Source organism: Syngnathus floridae, unplaced genomic scaffold (genome assembly GCF_059516105.1).
Source record: "Syngnathus floridae isolate MCC-2025c unplaced genomic scaffold, RoL_Sflo_1.0 HiC_scaffold_126, whole genome shotgun sequence".
NCBI lineage: Eukaryota > Metazoa > Chordata > Actinopteri > Syngnathiformes > Syngnathidae > Syngnathus > Syngnathus floridae.
This window is the reverse complement of record NW_028284152.1, coordinates 14,399-29,525: the sequence shown is the minus strand read 5'-3', so window position 1 is coordinate 29,525 and position 15,127 is coordinate 14,399. Positions and strand designations below refer to the sequence as shown.

The 15,127-nt window shown below is 43.5% G+C and overlaps 1 long non-coding RNA gene across 1 annotated transcript; it reads right to left on the bottom strand.

Annotated features, from left to right (window-relative positions):
• Positions 1 to 84: 84 nt before the first annotated feature.
• LOC148377561 (uncharacterized) lies at positions 85 to 11,741 on the bottom strand. Its single transcript, XR_015856626.1, has 9 exons — positions 11,591 to 11,741; positions 11,390 to 11,467; positions 9,655 to 9,825; positions 9,454 to 9,531; positions 7,521 to 7,609; positions 2,004 to 2,033; positions 1,646 to 1,813; positions 1,457 to 1,533; positions 85 to 989 (listed from the first exon to the last, which is right to left on the bottom strand). It is a non-coding gene; the product is annotated as an uncharacterized LOC148377561 (long non-coding RNA).
• Between the last annotated feature and the right edge of the window lie 3,386 nt (positions 11,742 to 15,127).

The window sequence follows — 15,127 nt, the reverse complement described above, 5'->3', positions numbered from 1 at the left end:
CATCATAACCGGAGTCAGTGCAACAGGCCGGTAATCATTAAATGAGGTGATTTGAGGTTTCTTCGGCACCGGAATGATGGAGGCAGTCTTAAAGCACGCCGGCACTGTGGCTTGGCCCAGCGAGGTGTTAAAAATGTCTGTGATGACCCCAGCCAGATGACTTGCACATTCCCTGAACACACGCCCAGGAATGTTGTCGGGGCCAGGGGCCTTACAGGGGTTGACTCTCCTCAGGGTCTTCAACACATCGGCGGAGTCAAGGCAGAGTACCTCCTCTTCCTGATGGGGGACAGTTTTAACTGCTGGAGTGCCGTTTAGTGCCTCGAACCTCCCAAAGAAGTTATTTAGACCATTTAGAAAGTCAGCATCAACTACACCCACCGGGGGGGGGGGGAGGGTGAGTTGTAGTCTGTAATCGCCCGTATGCCTTGCCACATACTCCTGATGTTTTTGACGTCGTGGAAACGATCCTGAAATTTTCGACTGCGGTCTCGCTTCGCTATCCTGATGGCACGGTTCAAGTTGGCTCTCGCTGTCCTCAGTGTCTCCTTGTCGCCAGACTTGAAGGCAGAGTTCCGCGCTCGTAGCGTTTGACGTACCTCCTCAGTCATCCAGGGTCGTTGGTTGCCCCGGGTGATGATATTCTTAGTGGTGCTGACGTCCTCGGTGCATTTGTTGATGTAGGCTGACACAGTCATGGCACACGCATGTCTAATCTACATCGGGAAAACTGGGAGGGAGGGAGGCAGGCAGGGAGGCAGGCAGGGAGGCAGGCAGGGAGGCAGGCAGTGTCTGTCTGTTGAGGTTTTCACCTTGTTCTTCTCCTGCTGAAGTTCTAACTGGACGTCCATCAGTTTGGTTCTCAGCTCGTCATTGGCGGCCTGAAGGGCGTCCGTTCGCTCCGCCTTGGCCCGCCCTGCCGGAGCTCGTTTGGACATCTCTTACTCGAGTCTCGCCCGGTCGTCAGTCAGAGATCACAACATTTGTACCTGGAGAGCACAAACGCAGCGCTGTTTTCCACTGGCTTCGAACTCAACTTCAATCGGTACCGTAACTTACAACATCATAAACATAGAACTAGCTTGACTTATTCATTGAATAAATGCATTTGGTTCTTCAAAACTGCATCACGCAACATAGCGTGACCGAGACGGCCGTTATCCACCTGCGTGAAGTTATTTGGTGAAATGAATGAGATGTTTAAGACACCATCGTTCTGTCTCTATGTAGATGAAGGTAAATAATCGATTGCTGAAGGTCCAAAGGTGTTGTGATAAACAAATAAACATATTAGTGATTAGTGACATATTTGTGATAAACATATTAGGCAGGATAATCACATATGTTAACGTGACTGCCCACACTGTATTTATTTATGGTTATTTGTTAAATCGAGTACTGTTAGACATGAAATAGGAAGTGTTTAACATAAATGGAAGACGAAAGGGGTACTCACCATTGTAGCTCCTGCTGGTCAATGATACGAGCCTCTTCTTGCAGTGGAAAACATACAGCCAACAAACACCGTGGAACCTAAAGGAATGAAATTAAACATTAACATTTAGCCTCAACCAACATTCACAGATACAACGCAACGCAAACTACACAAACGTAAATCTTTTTAAACACAATGAGTTGTACTTACCGTGTACGCTCTAGACGGTCCACTTGCAAGCGGAAAATAAAGATATTTCTGTTGATAATCGTCGTGTTTGTATCCGGTGTCTCGCTCAAGGCCATTGCGCCCACAGATTTGGATTTTGGCGAGAGTTCAGCCTATTGACGTCATTTCCGCGGTGTAATACCCGCATATCTGAAACGGCAAAGTTAAGAGTAGAGTTAAATAAAGTTTTTAGTCAACGCAATAATTTACAACCGTTGACCAGTCGAAATAATCGTCGAAATTTGGCGTCTGTGGCTGGAAGCAGACGCCGAGTTCGACATTCCTCCCAAACGCCACACTCCCTTGCTTTTCAGGGCTAAAAAAAAACAGTTGTAATTACCTTGTACGCTCTAGACGGTCAAGTTGCAAGCTGAAAACAAAAATATTTGCCTTGTTAGTCATCGTGTTACTAACAGCTGTGTCTTGTTTGCCAGAACTGCCGCTTTCCTACTTCCTGTTGCAAGCCACGCCCACGGATTATAATTTTGCCGTGAGTTCCGCCTATTGACGTCATGTCCGCGTCACATGACTGCGACGTAATATTATCTAAAACTGTTTGTGCGGTATTGTGTTGTTCTGTGCGGTATTGTGTTATTCTGTGCGGCGTCGTGTTGTTCTGTGCGGCGTCGTGTTGTTCAGTGCGACGTCGTGTTGTTCAGTGCGGCATGGTGTTGTTCAGTGCGGCATGGTGTTGTTCAGTGCGGCATGGTGTTGTTCAGTGCGGCATAATGTTGTTCAGTGCGGCATAATGTTGTTCAGTGCGGCATGGTGTTGTTCAGTGCGGCATGGTGTTGTTCAGTGCGGCATGGTGTTGTTCAGTGCGGCATAATGTTGTTCAGTGCGGCATGGTGTTGTTCAGTGCGGCATGGTGTTGTTCAGTGCGGGATGGTGTTGTTCAGTGCAGGATGGTGTTGTTCAGTGCGGCACGGTGTTGTTCAATGCGGCATGGTGTTGTTCAGTGCGGGATGGTGTTGTTCAGTGCGGCATGGTGTTGTTCAGTGCGGCATAATGTTGTTCAGTGCGGCATGGTGTTGTTCAGTGCGGCATGGTGTTGTTCAGTGCGGCATGGTGTTGTTCAGTGCGGCATGGTGTTGTTCAGTGCGGAATGGTGTTGTTCAGTGCGGCATGGTGTTGTTCAGTCCGGGATGGTGTTGTTCAATGCGGGATCGTGTTGTTCAGTGCGGGGTGGTGTTGTTCAGTGCGGCATGGTGTTGTTCAATGCAGGATCGTGTTGTTCAGTGCAGCATAATGTTGTTCAGTGCAGCATGGTGTTGTTCAGTGCGGCATGATGTTGTTCAATGCGGCATGGTGTTGTTCACTGCGGGATGGTGTTGTTCAATGCGGGATCGTGTTGTTCAGTGCGGCATAATGTTGTTCAGTGCAGCATGGTGTTGTTCAGTGCGGCATGGTGTTGTTCAGTGCGACATAATGTTGTTTAGTGCGGCATAATGTTGTTCAGTGCGGCATAATGTTGTTCAGTGCGGCATGGTGTTGTTCAGTGCGGCATGGTGTTGTTCAGTGCGGCATGGTGTTGTTCAGTGCAGGATGGTGTTGTTCAGTGCGGCATGGTGTTGTTCAATGCGGCATGGTGTTGTTCAGTGCGGGATGGTGTTCTTCAGTGCAGGATGGTGTTGTTCAGTGCGGCATGGTGTTGTTCAGTGCGGAATGGTGTTGTTCAGTGCGGCATGGTGTTGTTCAGTGCGGCATGGTGTTGTTCAGTGCAGGATGGTGTTGTTCAATGCGGGATCGTGTTGTTCAGTGCGGCATGGTGTTGTTCAGTGCGGCATGGTGTTGTTCAGTGCGGCATAATGTTGTTCAGTGCGGCATGGTGTTGTTCAGTGCGGCATGGTGTTGTTCAGTGCGGCATGGTGTTGTTCAGTGCGGCATGGTGTTGTTCAGTGCGGCATAATGTTGTCCAGTGCGCCATAATGTTGTTCAGTGCGGCATGGTGTTGTTTAGTGCGGGATGGTGTTGTTCAGTGCAGGATGGTGTTGTTCAGTGCGGCATGGTGTTGTTCAATGCGGCATGGTGTTGTTCAGTGCGGGATGGTGTTGTTCAGTGCGGCATGGTGTTGTTCAGTGCGGCATAATGTTGTTCAGTGCGGCATGGTGTTGTTCAGTGCGGCATGGTGTTGTTCAGTGCGGCATGGTGTTGTTCAGTGCGGCATGGTGTTGTTCAGTGCGGAATGGTGTTGTTCAGTGCGGCATGGTGTTGTTCAGTGCGGGATGGTGTTGTTCAATGCGGGATCGTGTTGTTCAGTGCGGGGTGGTGTTGTTCAGTGCAGGATGGTGTTGTTCAGTGCAGGATGGTGTTGTTCAGTGCGGCATGGTGTTGTTCAATGCAGGATCGTGTTGTTCAGTGCAGCATAATGTTGTTCAGTGCAGCATGGTGTTGTTCAGTGCGGCATGGTGTTGTTCAATGCGGCATGGTGTTGTTCAGTGCGGGATGGTGTTGTTCAGTGCGGCATGGTGTTTTTCAGTGCGGCATAATGTTGTTCAGTGCGGCATGGTGTTGTTCAGTGCGGCATGGTGTTGTTCAGTGCGGCATGGTGTTGTTCAGTGCAGGATGGTGTTGTTCAGTGCGGCATGGTGTTGTTCAATGCAGGATCGTGTTGTTCAGTGCAGCATAATGTTGTTCAGTGCAGCATGGTGTTGTTCAGTGCGGCATGGTGTTGTTCAATGCGGCATGGTGTTGTTCACTGCGGGATGGTGTTGTTCAATGCGGGATGGTGTTGTTCAGTGCGGCATAATGTTGTTCAGTGCAGCATGGTGTTGTTCAGTGCGGCATGGTGTTGTTCAGTGCGACATAATGTTGTTTAGTGCGGCATAATGTTGTTCAGTGCGGCATAATGTTGTTCAGTGCGGCATGGTGTTGTTCAGTGCGGCATGGTGTTGTTCAGTGCGGCATGGTGTTGTTCAGTGCAGGATGGTGTTGTTCAGTGCGGCATGGTGTTGTTTAATGCGGCATGGTGTTGTTCAGTGCGGGATGGTGTTGTTCAGTGCAGGATGGTGTCGTTCAGTGCGGCATGGTGTTGTTCAGTGCGGAATGGTGTTGTTCAGTGCGGCATGGTGTTGTTCAGTGCGGCATGGTGTTGTTCAGTGCAGGATGGTGTTGTTCAATGCGGGATCGTGTTGTTCAGTGCGGCATGGTGTTGTTCAGTGCGGCATGGTGTTGTTCAGTGCGGCATAATGTTGTTCAGTGCGGCATGGTGTTGTTCAGTGCGGCATGGTGTTGTTCAGTGCGGCATGGTGTTGTTCAGTGCGGCATGGTGTTGTTCAGTGCGGCATAATGTTGTCCAGTGCGCCATAATGTTGTTCAGTGCGGCATGGTGTTGTTTAGTGCGGGATGGTGTTGTTCAGTGCAGGATGGTGTTGTTCAGTGCGGCATGGTGTTGTTCAATGCGGCATGGTGTTGTTCAGTGCGGGATGGTGTTGTTCAGTGCGGCATGGTGTTGTTCAGTGCGGCATAATGTTGTTCAGTGCGGCATGGTGTTGTTCAGTGCGGCATGGTGTTGTTCAGTGCGGCATGGTGTTGTTCAGTGCGGCATGGTGTTGTTCAGTGCGGAATGGTGTTGTTCAGTGCGGCATGGTGTTGTTCAGTGCGGGATGGTGTTCAATGCGGGATCGTGTTGTTCAGTGCGGGGTGGTGTTGTTCAGTGCAGGATGGTGTTGTTCAGTGCAGGATGGTGTTGTTCAGTGCGGCATGGTGTTGTTCAATGCAGGATCGTGTTGTTCAGTGCAGCATAATGTTGTTCAGTGCAGCATGGTGTTGTTCAGTGCGGCATGGTCTTGTTCAATGCGGCATGGTGTTGTTCAGTGCGGGATGGTGTTGTTCAGTGCGGCATGGTGTTTTTCAGTGCGGCATAATGTTGTTCAGTGCGGCATGGTGTTGTTCAGTGCGGCATGGTGTTGTTCAGTGCGACATAATGTTGTTCAGTGCGGCATAATGTTGTTCAGTGCGGCATGGTGTTGTTCAGTGCGGCATGGTGTTGTTCAGTGCGGCATGGTGTTGTTCAGTGCGGCATGGTGTTGTTCAGTGCAGGATGGTGTTGTTCAGTGCAGGATGGTGTTGTTCAATGCGGCATGGTGTTGTTCAGTGCGGGATGGTGTTGTTCAGTGCAGGATGGTGTTGTTCAGTGCGGCATGGTGTTGTTCAGTGCGGAATGGTGTTGTTCAGTGCGGCATGGTGTTGTTCAGTGCGGCATGGTGTTGTTCAGTGCAGGATGGTGTTGTTCAATGCGGGATGGTGTTGTTCAGTGCGGGATGGTGTTGTTCAGTGCAGGATGGTGTTGTTCAATGCGGCATGGTGTTGTTCAGTGCAGGATGGTGTTGTTCAGTGCGGCATGGTGTTGTTCAATGCGGCATGGTGTTGTTCAATGCGGCATGGTGTTGTTCAGTGCGGCATGGTGTTGTTCAGTGCGGCATGGTGTTGTTCAGTGCAGCGTAATGTTGTTCAGTGCGGCATGGTGTTGTTCAGTGCGGAATGGTGTTGTTCAGTGCGGCATGGTGTTGTTCAGTGCAGGATGGTGTTGTTCAGTGCGGCATGGTGTTGCTCAGTGCGGCATGGTGTTGTTCAGTGCGGGATGGTGTTGTTCATTGCGGCATGGTGTTGTTCAGTGCGGCATGGTGTTGTTCAGTGCGGCATGGTGTTGTTCAGTGCGGCATAATGTTGTTCAGTGCGCCATAATGTTGTTCAGTGCGGCATGGTGTTGTTCAGTGCGGGATGGTGTTGTTCAGTGCAGGATGGTGTTGTTCAGTGCGGCATGGTGTTGTTCAGTGCGGCATGGTGTTGTTCAGTGCGGCATAATGTTGTTCAGTGCGGCATAATGTTGTTCAGTGCGGGATGGTGTTGTTCATTGCGGCATGGTGTTGTTCAGTGCGGCATGGTGTTGTTCAGTGCGGCATGGTGTTGTTCAGTGCGGGATGGTGTTGTTCAGTGCAGGATGGTGTTGTTCAGTGCGGCATGGTGTTGTTCAGTGCGGCATGGTGTTGTTCATTTCGGCATAATGTTGTTCAGTGCGGCATAATGTTGTTTAGTGCGGCATGGTGTTGTTCAGTGCGGGATGGTGTTGTTCAGTGCGTTATAATGTTGTTCAGTGCGGCATGGTGTTGTTCAGTGCGGGATGGTGTTGTTCAGTGCGGGATGGTGTTGTTCAGTGCGGCATGGTGTTCAATGCGGAATGGTGTTGTTCAGTGCAGGATGGTGTTGTTCAGTGCGGCATGGTGTTGTTCAGTGCGGCATAATGTTGTTCAGTGCGGCATGGTGTTGTTCAGTGCGGCATGGTGTTGTTCAGTGCGGCATGGTGTTGTTCAGTGCGGCATAATGTTGTTCAGTGCGGCATGGTGTTGTTCAGTGCGGCATGGTGTTGTTCAGTGCGGCATAATGTTCAGTGCGGCATAATGTTGTTCAGTGCGGCATGGTGTTGTTCAGTGCGGGATGGTGTTGTTCAGTGCAGGATGGTGTTGTTCAGTGCGGCATGGTGTTCAGTGCGGGATGGTGTCTTTCAGTGCGGCATGGTGTCGTTCAGTGCGGCATGGTGTCTTTCAGTGCGGCATGGTGTCGTTCAGTGAGGCATGGTGTTGTTCAGTGCGGCATGGTGTTGTTTAGTGCGGCATGGTGTTGTTCAGTGCGGGATGGTGTTGTTCAGTGTGGCATGGTGTTCAGTGCGGCATGGTGTTGTTCAGTGCGGTATCGTGTTGTTCAGTGCGGTATCGTGTTTCTCAGTGCGGTATCGTGTTGTTCAGTGCAGTATCGTTGTGTTGTTCGTATTGTGTTTAACACTTAGCCTCTAACACTTAGCCTCTAACACTTAGCCTCTAGCATCTAGAAGGTAAATAAATAGGAAGGAAGGACTCACCGGTGACGTCTTCGCCCACGTCCAAGCGTTGTACTTTGTATTTTCATCCTTCTGACAGTGGAAAACATAGCCAACAAACACCGTGGAACCTAAACGAATGAAAGAAAACTATCATTTGGCCACAACCAACATTCACAGATACAACACAATGTGACGTGCGGGGTTGAGGTTAAAGGTTGAGTGAAGGGCCCTCGTTTTAAACTACTTTTTTGAAAAGGATTGGGAACAAGTAAGACGTATTTAATTTATTTAATGGGAAGTAGTAAGAGCTATTGAATTTAATCTATGTATTATATTCTATTGTATTGTATTCTGTTGTATTCTTTTGGATTGTATTCACACTAACCCCACTAAAACTTCAGCCCACAAAAACTCGCCTCTGGCGCCTAGCCTCTGGCACTTAGCCTCTAACACTTAGCCTTTAACACTTAGCCTTTAACACTTAGCCTTTAACACTTAGCCTAGAAGGTGAATAAATAGGGTTAAAGGTTGAGTGAAGGGACCTCGTTTTAAACTACTTTTTTGTAAAGGAGTGGGAACAAGTAAGACGTATTTAATTTATTTAATGGGAAGTAGTAAGACTTATTAAATTTATTTAATCTACTTTTCTTCCCAGGCAAAATTTGATGTGCTGCAATTCCAAATTTCCAAAGTGAATGAAGGAATGAAGTCCTTTAAATTATGATTTTGTATAAATACTAGGCATTAACACAAAATCGACGGCACAAAATGGGCAGACTTTACTTGTTTGAAAAGGACTGGTTACAAGACAGACTTTTTTAATTTATTTAATGGGAAGAAGACTTATTTAGTTTAATTGATCTATTTTTGTTCCCTGGCAAAATTCGATTTGCTGCAATTCCAAATTTCCAAAGTGAATGAAGGAAAGAAGTCGTTTAAATTATGATTTTGTTTAAATACTAGGCATAGACACAAAATCTACGGCACAAAATGGGCAGACTTTACTTGTTTGAAGAGGACTGGTTACAAGACAGACTTTTCTGATTTATTTAATGGGAAGAAGACTTATTTAGTTTATTTAATCTATTTTTGTTCCCTGGCAAAATTGGATTTGCTGAAATTGTATTTTGCCAAATCTTGCCTTGAGACCTGATAGGAAGTATTAAACGCTTAGTTAAATCAATACAAGTTGGTAATAAGAGCGAGTAATGTTGGTTGAACCGATGAATGAAGGTTGAAAGCAATTTAAATTATGACTTTGTATAAATACTAGATATTAACAGAACATCTACTGCGCGAAATGGGCAGAGTTTACTTGTTTGAGAAGGAGTGGCTTATTCAAAACTAAGATTTATTTAATCTGTTTGTTCCCAGGCAAAATTGGATGTGATGCAATTCCAAATTTCACCACATGATGGTGCCCAATTTTGACTTCATAGGACATATTAAACACTTAGCTTGTTATTATGTTCAAGGTAATCAGATTTGTTTATTATTCTAATGGCCTCTTCAAAACTATTCTGGATTACTACTTTGGATCTATTCTACATTACTTGGCAACAACATACTCTGTAACAGATTAGGCAGTATAATCATATCTGTTAACTTGAGAGTGCCCACACTCAATCTACTTATCGTGATGTGTTAAATCAATTACTGTTAGACATTATTTGTCTGATAATCTACCAAATCTTTGAATTGAAGAATTTGTGATTTAATTAATAGCTTGTTGTTATGTTAAGGGTAATCCGACTTGTATATAATTCTAATGGCCTTCTTTTGAAAACTATTCTGAATTACAACTTTGGATCTTATATTACTTTGCAACAATCTACTCCGTGACAGATTAGGCAGTATAATCACATATGTTAACTTCAGTGCCCACACTGTATTTATTTATGGTTATTTGTTAAATCAAGTACTGTTAGACATGAAATAGGAAGTGTTTAACATAAATGTTATGGCTACTCACCATTGTAGCTCGCTCCTGGTCAATGATACGAGCCTCTTCTTGCAGTGGAAAACTTGCAGCCAACAAACACCGTGGAACCTAAAGGAATGAAATTAAACATTAACATTTCGCCTCGACCAATTTTCACACGTACAACGCAACGCGGCTACACTTCTGCTATTACAAACGTAAATCTCCTTAAACACAATGAGTGTTACTTACCGTGTACGCTCTAGACGGTCCAGTTGCAAGCAGAAAATAAAGATATTTCTGTTGATAATCGTCGCTGCTCAGTGGCTCACGGCCATCGCGCCAACAGATTTGAATTTTGGCGGAGGTTCGGGCAATTACGTCATATCCACGGCACATGACTGCGACGTAATACCCGCTTATCTGAAACGGCAGTTAAAAGTAGAGTTACATCAAGTTTTCTTGGAACCTAAACGAATGAAAGAAAACTATCATTTGGCCACAACCAACATTCACAGATACAACACAACGTGCGGGGTTGGGGTTAAAGATTGAGTGAAGGGCCCTCGTTTTAAACTACTGTTTTGAAAAGGAGTGGGAACAAGTAAGACGTATTTAATTTATTTAATGGGAAGTAGTAAGACTTATTAAATTTATTTAATCTACTTTTCTTCCCAGGCAAAATTTGATGTGCTGCAATTCCAAATTTCCAAAGTGAATGAAGGAATGAAGTCCTTTAAATTATGATTTTGTATAAATACTAGGCATTAACACAAAATCGACGGCACAAAATGGGCAGACTTTACTTGTTTGAAAAGGACTGGTTACAAGACAGACTTTTTTAATTTATTTAATGGGAAGAAGACTTATTTAGTTTAATTGATCTATTTTTGTTCCCTGCCAAAATTCGATTTGCTGCAATTCCAAATTTCCAAAGTGAATGAAGGAAAGAAGTCGTTTAAATTATGATTTTGTTTAAATACTAGGCATAGACACAAAATCTACGGCACAAAATGGGCAGACTTTACTTGTTTGAAGAGGACTGGTTACAAGACAGACTTTTCTGATTTATTTAATGGGAAGAGGACTTATTTAGTTTATTTAATCTATTTTTGTTCCCTGGCAAAATTGGATTTGCTGAAATTGTATTTTGCCAAATCTCGATTTGAGACCTGATAGGAAGTATTAAACGCTTAGTTAAATCAATACAAGTTGGTAATAAGAGCGAGTAATGTTGGTTGAACCGATGAATGAAGGTTGAAAGCAATTTAAATTATGACTTTGTATAAATACTAGATATTAACAGAACATCTACTGCGCAAAATGGGCAGAGTTTACTTGTTTGAGAAGGAGTGGCTTATTCAAAACTAAGATTTATGTAATCTGTTTGTTCCCAGGCAAAATTGGATGTGATGCAATTCCAAATTTCACCACATGATGGTGCCCAATTTTGACTTCATAGGACATATTAAACACTTAGCTTGTTATTATGTTCAAGGTAATCAGATTTGTTTATCATTCTAATGGCCTCTTCAAAACTATTCTGGATTACTACTTTGGATCTATTCTACATTACTTGGCAACAACATACTCTGTAACAGATTAGGCAGTATAATCACATATGTTAACTTGAGAGTGCCCACACTCAATCTACTTATCGTGATGTGTTAAATCAATTACTGTTAGACATTATTTGTCTGATAATCTACCAAATCTTTGAATTGAAGAATTTGTGATTTAATTAATAGCTTGTTCAGGGTAATCAGACTTGTATATAATTCTAATGGCCTTCTTTTGAAAACTATTCTGAATTACAACTTTGGATCTTATATTACTTTGCAACAATCTACTCCGTGACAGATTAGGCAGTATAATCACATATGTTAACTTCAGTGCCCACACTGTATTTATTTATGGTTATTTGTTAAATCAAGTACTGTTAGACATGAAATAGGAAGTGTTTAACATAAATGTTATGGCTACTCACCATTGTAGCTCGCTCCTGGTCAATGATACGAGCCTCTTCTTGCAGTGGAAAACTTGCAGCCAACAAACACCGTGGAACCTAAAGGAATGAAATTAAACATTAACATTTCGCCTCGACCAATTTTCACACGTACAACGCAACGCGGCTACACTTCTGCTATTACAAACGTAAATCTCCTTAAACACAATGAGTGTTACTTACCGTGTACGCTCTAGACGGTCCAGTTGCAAGCAGAAAATAAAGATATTTCTGTTGATAATCGTCGCTGCTCAGTGGCTCACGGCCATCGCGCCAACAGATTTGAATTTTGGCGGAGGTTCGGGCAATTACGTCATATCCGCGGCATTTGACTGCGACGTAATACCCGCTTATCTGAAACGGCAGTTAAAAGTAGAGTTACATCAAGTTTTCTTGGAACCTAAACGAATGAAAGAAAACTATCATTTGGCCACAACCAACATTCACAGATACAACACAACGTGCGGGGTTGAGGTTAAAGATTGAGTGAAGGGCCCTCGTTTTAAACTACTGTTTTGAAAAGGAGTGGGAACAAGTAAGACGTATTTAATTTATTTAATGGGAAGTAGTAAGACTTATTAAATTTATTTAATCTACTTTTCTTCCCAGGCAAAATTTGATGTGCTGCAATTCCAAATTTCCAAAGTGAATGAAGGAATGAAGCCCTTTAAATTATGATTTTGTATAAATACTAGGCATTAACACAAAATCGACGGCACAAAATGGGCAGACTTTACTTGTTTGAAAAGGACTGGTTACAAGACAGACTTTTTTAATTTATTTAATGGGAAGAAGACTTATTTAGTTTAATTGATCTATTTTTGTTCCCTGCCAAAATTCGATTTGCTGCAATTCCAAATTTCCAAAGTGAATGAAGGAAAGAAGTCGTTTAAATTATGATTTTGTTTAAATACTAGGCATAGACACAAAATCTACGGCACAAAATGGGCAGACTTTACTTGTTTGAAGAGGACTGGTTACAAGACAGACTTTTCTGATTTATTTAATGGGAAGAGGACTTATTTAGTTTATTTAATCTATTTTTGTTCCCTGGCAAAATTGGATTTGCTGAAATTGTATTTTGCCAAATCTCGATTTGAGACCTGATAGGAAGTATTAAACGCTTAGTTAAATCAATACAAGTTGGTAAGAAGAGCGAGTAATGTTGGTTGAACCGATGAATGAAGGTTGAAAGCAATTTAAATTATGACTTTGTATAAATACTAGATATTAACAGAACATCTACTGCGCAAAATGGGCAGAGTTTACTTGTTTGAGAAGGAGTGGCTTATTCAAAACTAAGATTTATGTAATCTGTTTGTTCCCAGGCAAAATTGGATGTGATGCAATTCCAAATTTCACCACATGATGGTGCCCAATTTTGACTTCATAGGACATATTAAACACTTAGCTTGTTATTATGTTCAAGGTAATCAGATTTGTTTATCATTCTAATGGCCTCTTCAAAACTATTCTGGATTACTACTTTGGATCTATTCTACATTACTTGGCAACAACATACTCTGTAACAGATTAGGCAGTATAATCACATATGTTAACTTGAGAGTGCCCACACTCAATCTACTTATCGTGATGTGTTAAATCAATTACTGTTAGACATTATTTGTCTGATAATCTACCAAATCTTTGAATTGAAGAATTTGTGATTTAATTAATAGCTTGTTTGGGGTAATCAGACTTGTATATAATTCTAATGGCCTTCTTTTGAAAACTATTCTGAATTACAACTTTGGATCTTATATTACTTTGCAACAATCTACTCGGTGACAGATTAGGCAGTATAATCACATATGTTAACTTCAGTGCCCACACTGTATTTATTTATGGTTATTTGTTAAATCAAGTACTGTTAGACATGAAATAGGAAGTGTTTAACATAAATGTTATGGCTACTCACCATTGTAGCTCGCTCCTGGTCAATGATATGAGCCTCTTCTTGCAGTGGAAAACTTGCAGCCAACAAACACCGTGGAACCTAAAGGAATGAAATTAAACATTAACATTTCGCCCGGACCAACATTCACACGTACAACGCAACGCGGCTACACTTCTGCTATTACAAACGTAAATCTCCTTAAACACAACGAGTGTTACTTACCGTGTACGCTCTAGGCAAAATTGGATGTGATGCAATTCCAAATCTATCTGAAACGGCAGTTAAAAGTAGAGTTACATCAAGTTTTCTTTTTTAATCAACACAATCATTTACAACCGTTGACCAGAAAGAATCGTCGAAATTCGACGTCCCCCACAAACGCCACGCTCACTCGCTTTTCAGGGCAACAAAAGTACTTCTTTTTAAAAACGATGAGTTGTACTTACCGTGTACGCTCTGGACGGTCCAGTTGCAAGCAGAAAATAAAAATATTTCTCTTGTTAGTCGTATGTTACCATCCGCTGTGTCTTTGTCAACATCGCCGCCATTTTCCTACTTCCTGCTGCGAGCCACGCCCACGGATTTAAATTTGGGCGGAAGCTCTTTCCATTGGCGTCGTTTTCGCGTATAGCAAATCCGATTGGTTGGGAAGGGGGCACGGTTATGCAGCCGAGGAGTCCTGTGATCGGTGGGATGTAAAGTAGGCGTCGACGTCACGTCCGCGTCACGTGACCACGACGTGGCAGACGTCAAATAGCAACCGCTGTTTTGTTTAGTAGACTTACAGTTGTTATGCATTGACATAATGGCGCACACACCAAATAGATTTAAATAAATTAAATAATTCTTCTGCCCACTCTCTTTTAAACAAGTTAACTCTCCCCGCGGATTTGAATTCCGGCGAAAGTTACGCCCATCGACGTCACGTATGTCACGTGACCACGACGTGGCAGATGTCATATAGCAACCGCTGTTTTGTTTAGTAGATTTACAGTTGTTATGCATTGGCATAATGGTGTGCACTCAAAATAGATTTAAATAAATTAAATATTTCTTCTGCCTACTCCCTTTTAAACAAGTTAACTCTGCCCACGTCCATTGACGTCTTGTCTGCGTCACGTGACCACGACGTAGCGACGTCATATAGTAACCGCTGTTTTGACCAGTAGACTTAGTTATTATGCGTTGACATAATGGCGCACTGGTTAGCATGGCCACCTCTTAAGCATGATGATGCGGGTTCGACGCCTGATCAACGTTAGCATGGAGTGAGCTGAAGTGCATGGCGCTGAAGATTTGAATCTTTGAAATGCGCTGAGGTCTGACATATCAGGCAGAATGGTTTGCCATCACGTTCAACAAAAAATAGAAACTTTCCCACTCTGATTAAAACGTCCTGTGTTCATCTACGTATTTTTGTTTTGCTGTGCATCTTTTCCCTGCCATTTCGAGAGCCCAATTGACACTCATAGTTTAAAGAAATGTGTTTGCCCATCCTACTTTGTGGAATTTCACCACATGCGCTTTTGACCAAAATACCAAATTGAACTCAAGTGAAGCCAACACGCACACCCCCCCCCCCCACACACACACACACACACACACACACAAATGTTGATATGAACATAAAAGAGCCGCATGCGGTTCGGGAGTTGCGGCTTGGCCAAACCTGTACTATACAACTTTATTTGTATAAAATTTTCACAACAGCTGTCACACAAACAAAGCGGGAAAAACCGAAGACGTGCGTGTTCCGCCCACGCTGGATTTATTTGCACCTTTGAAAAGACACCGTATTGCCGCAGATGTGGCAAAGAGTACTT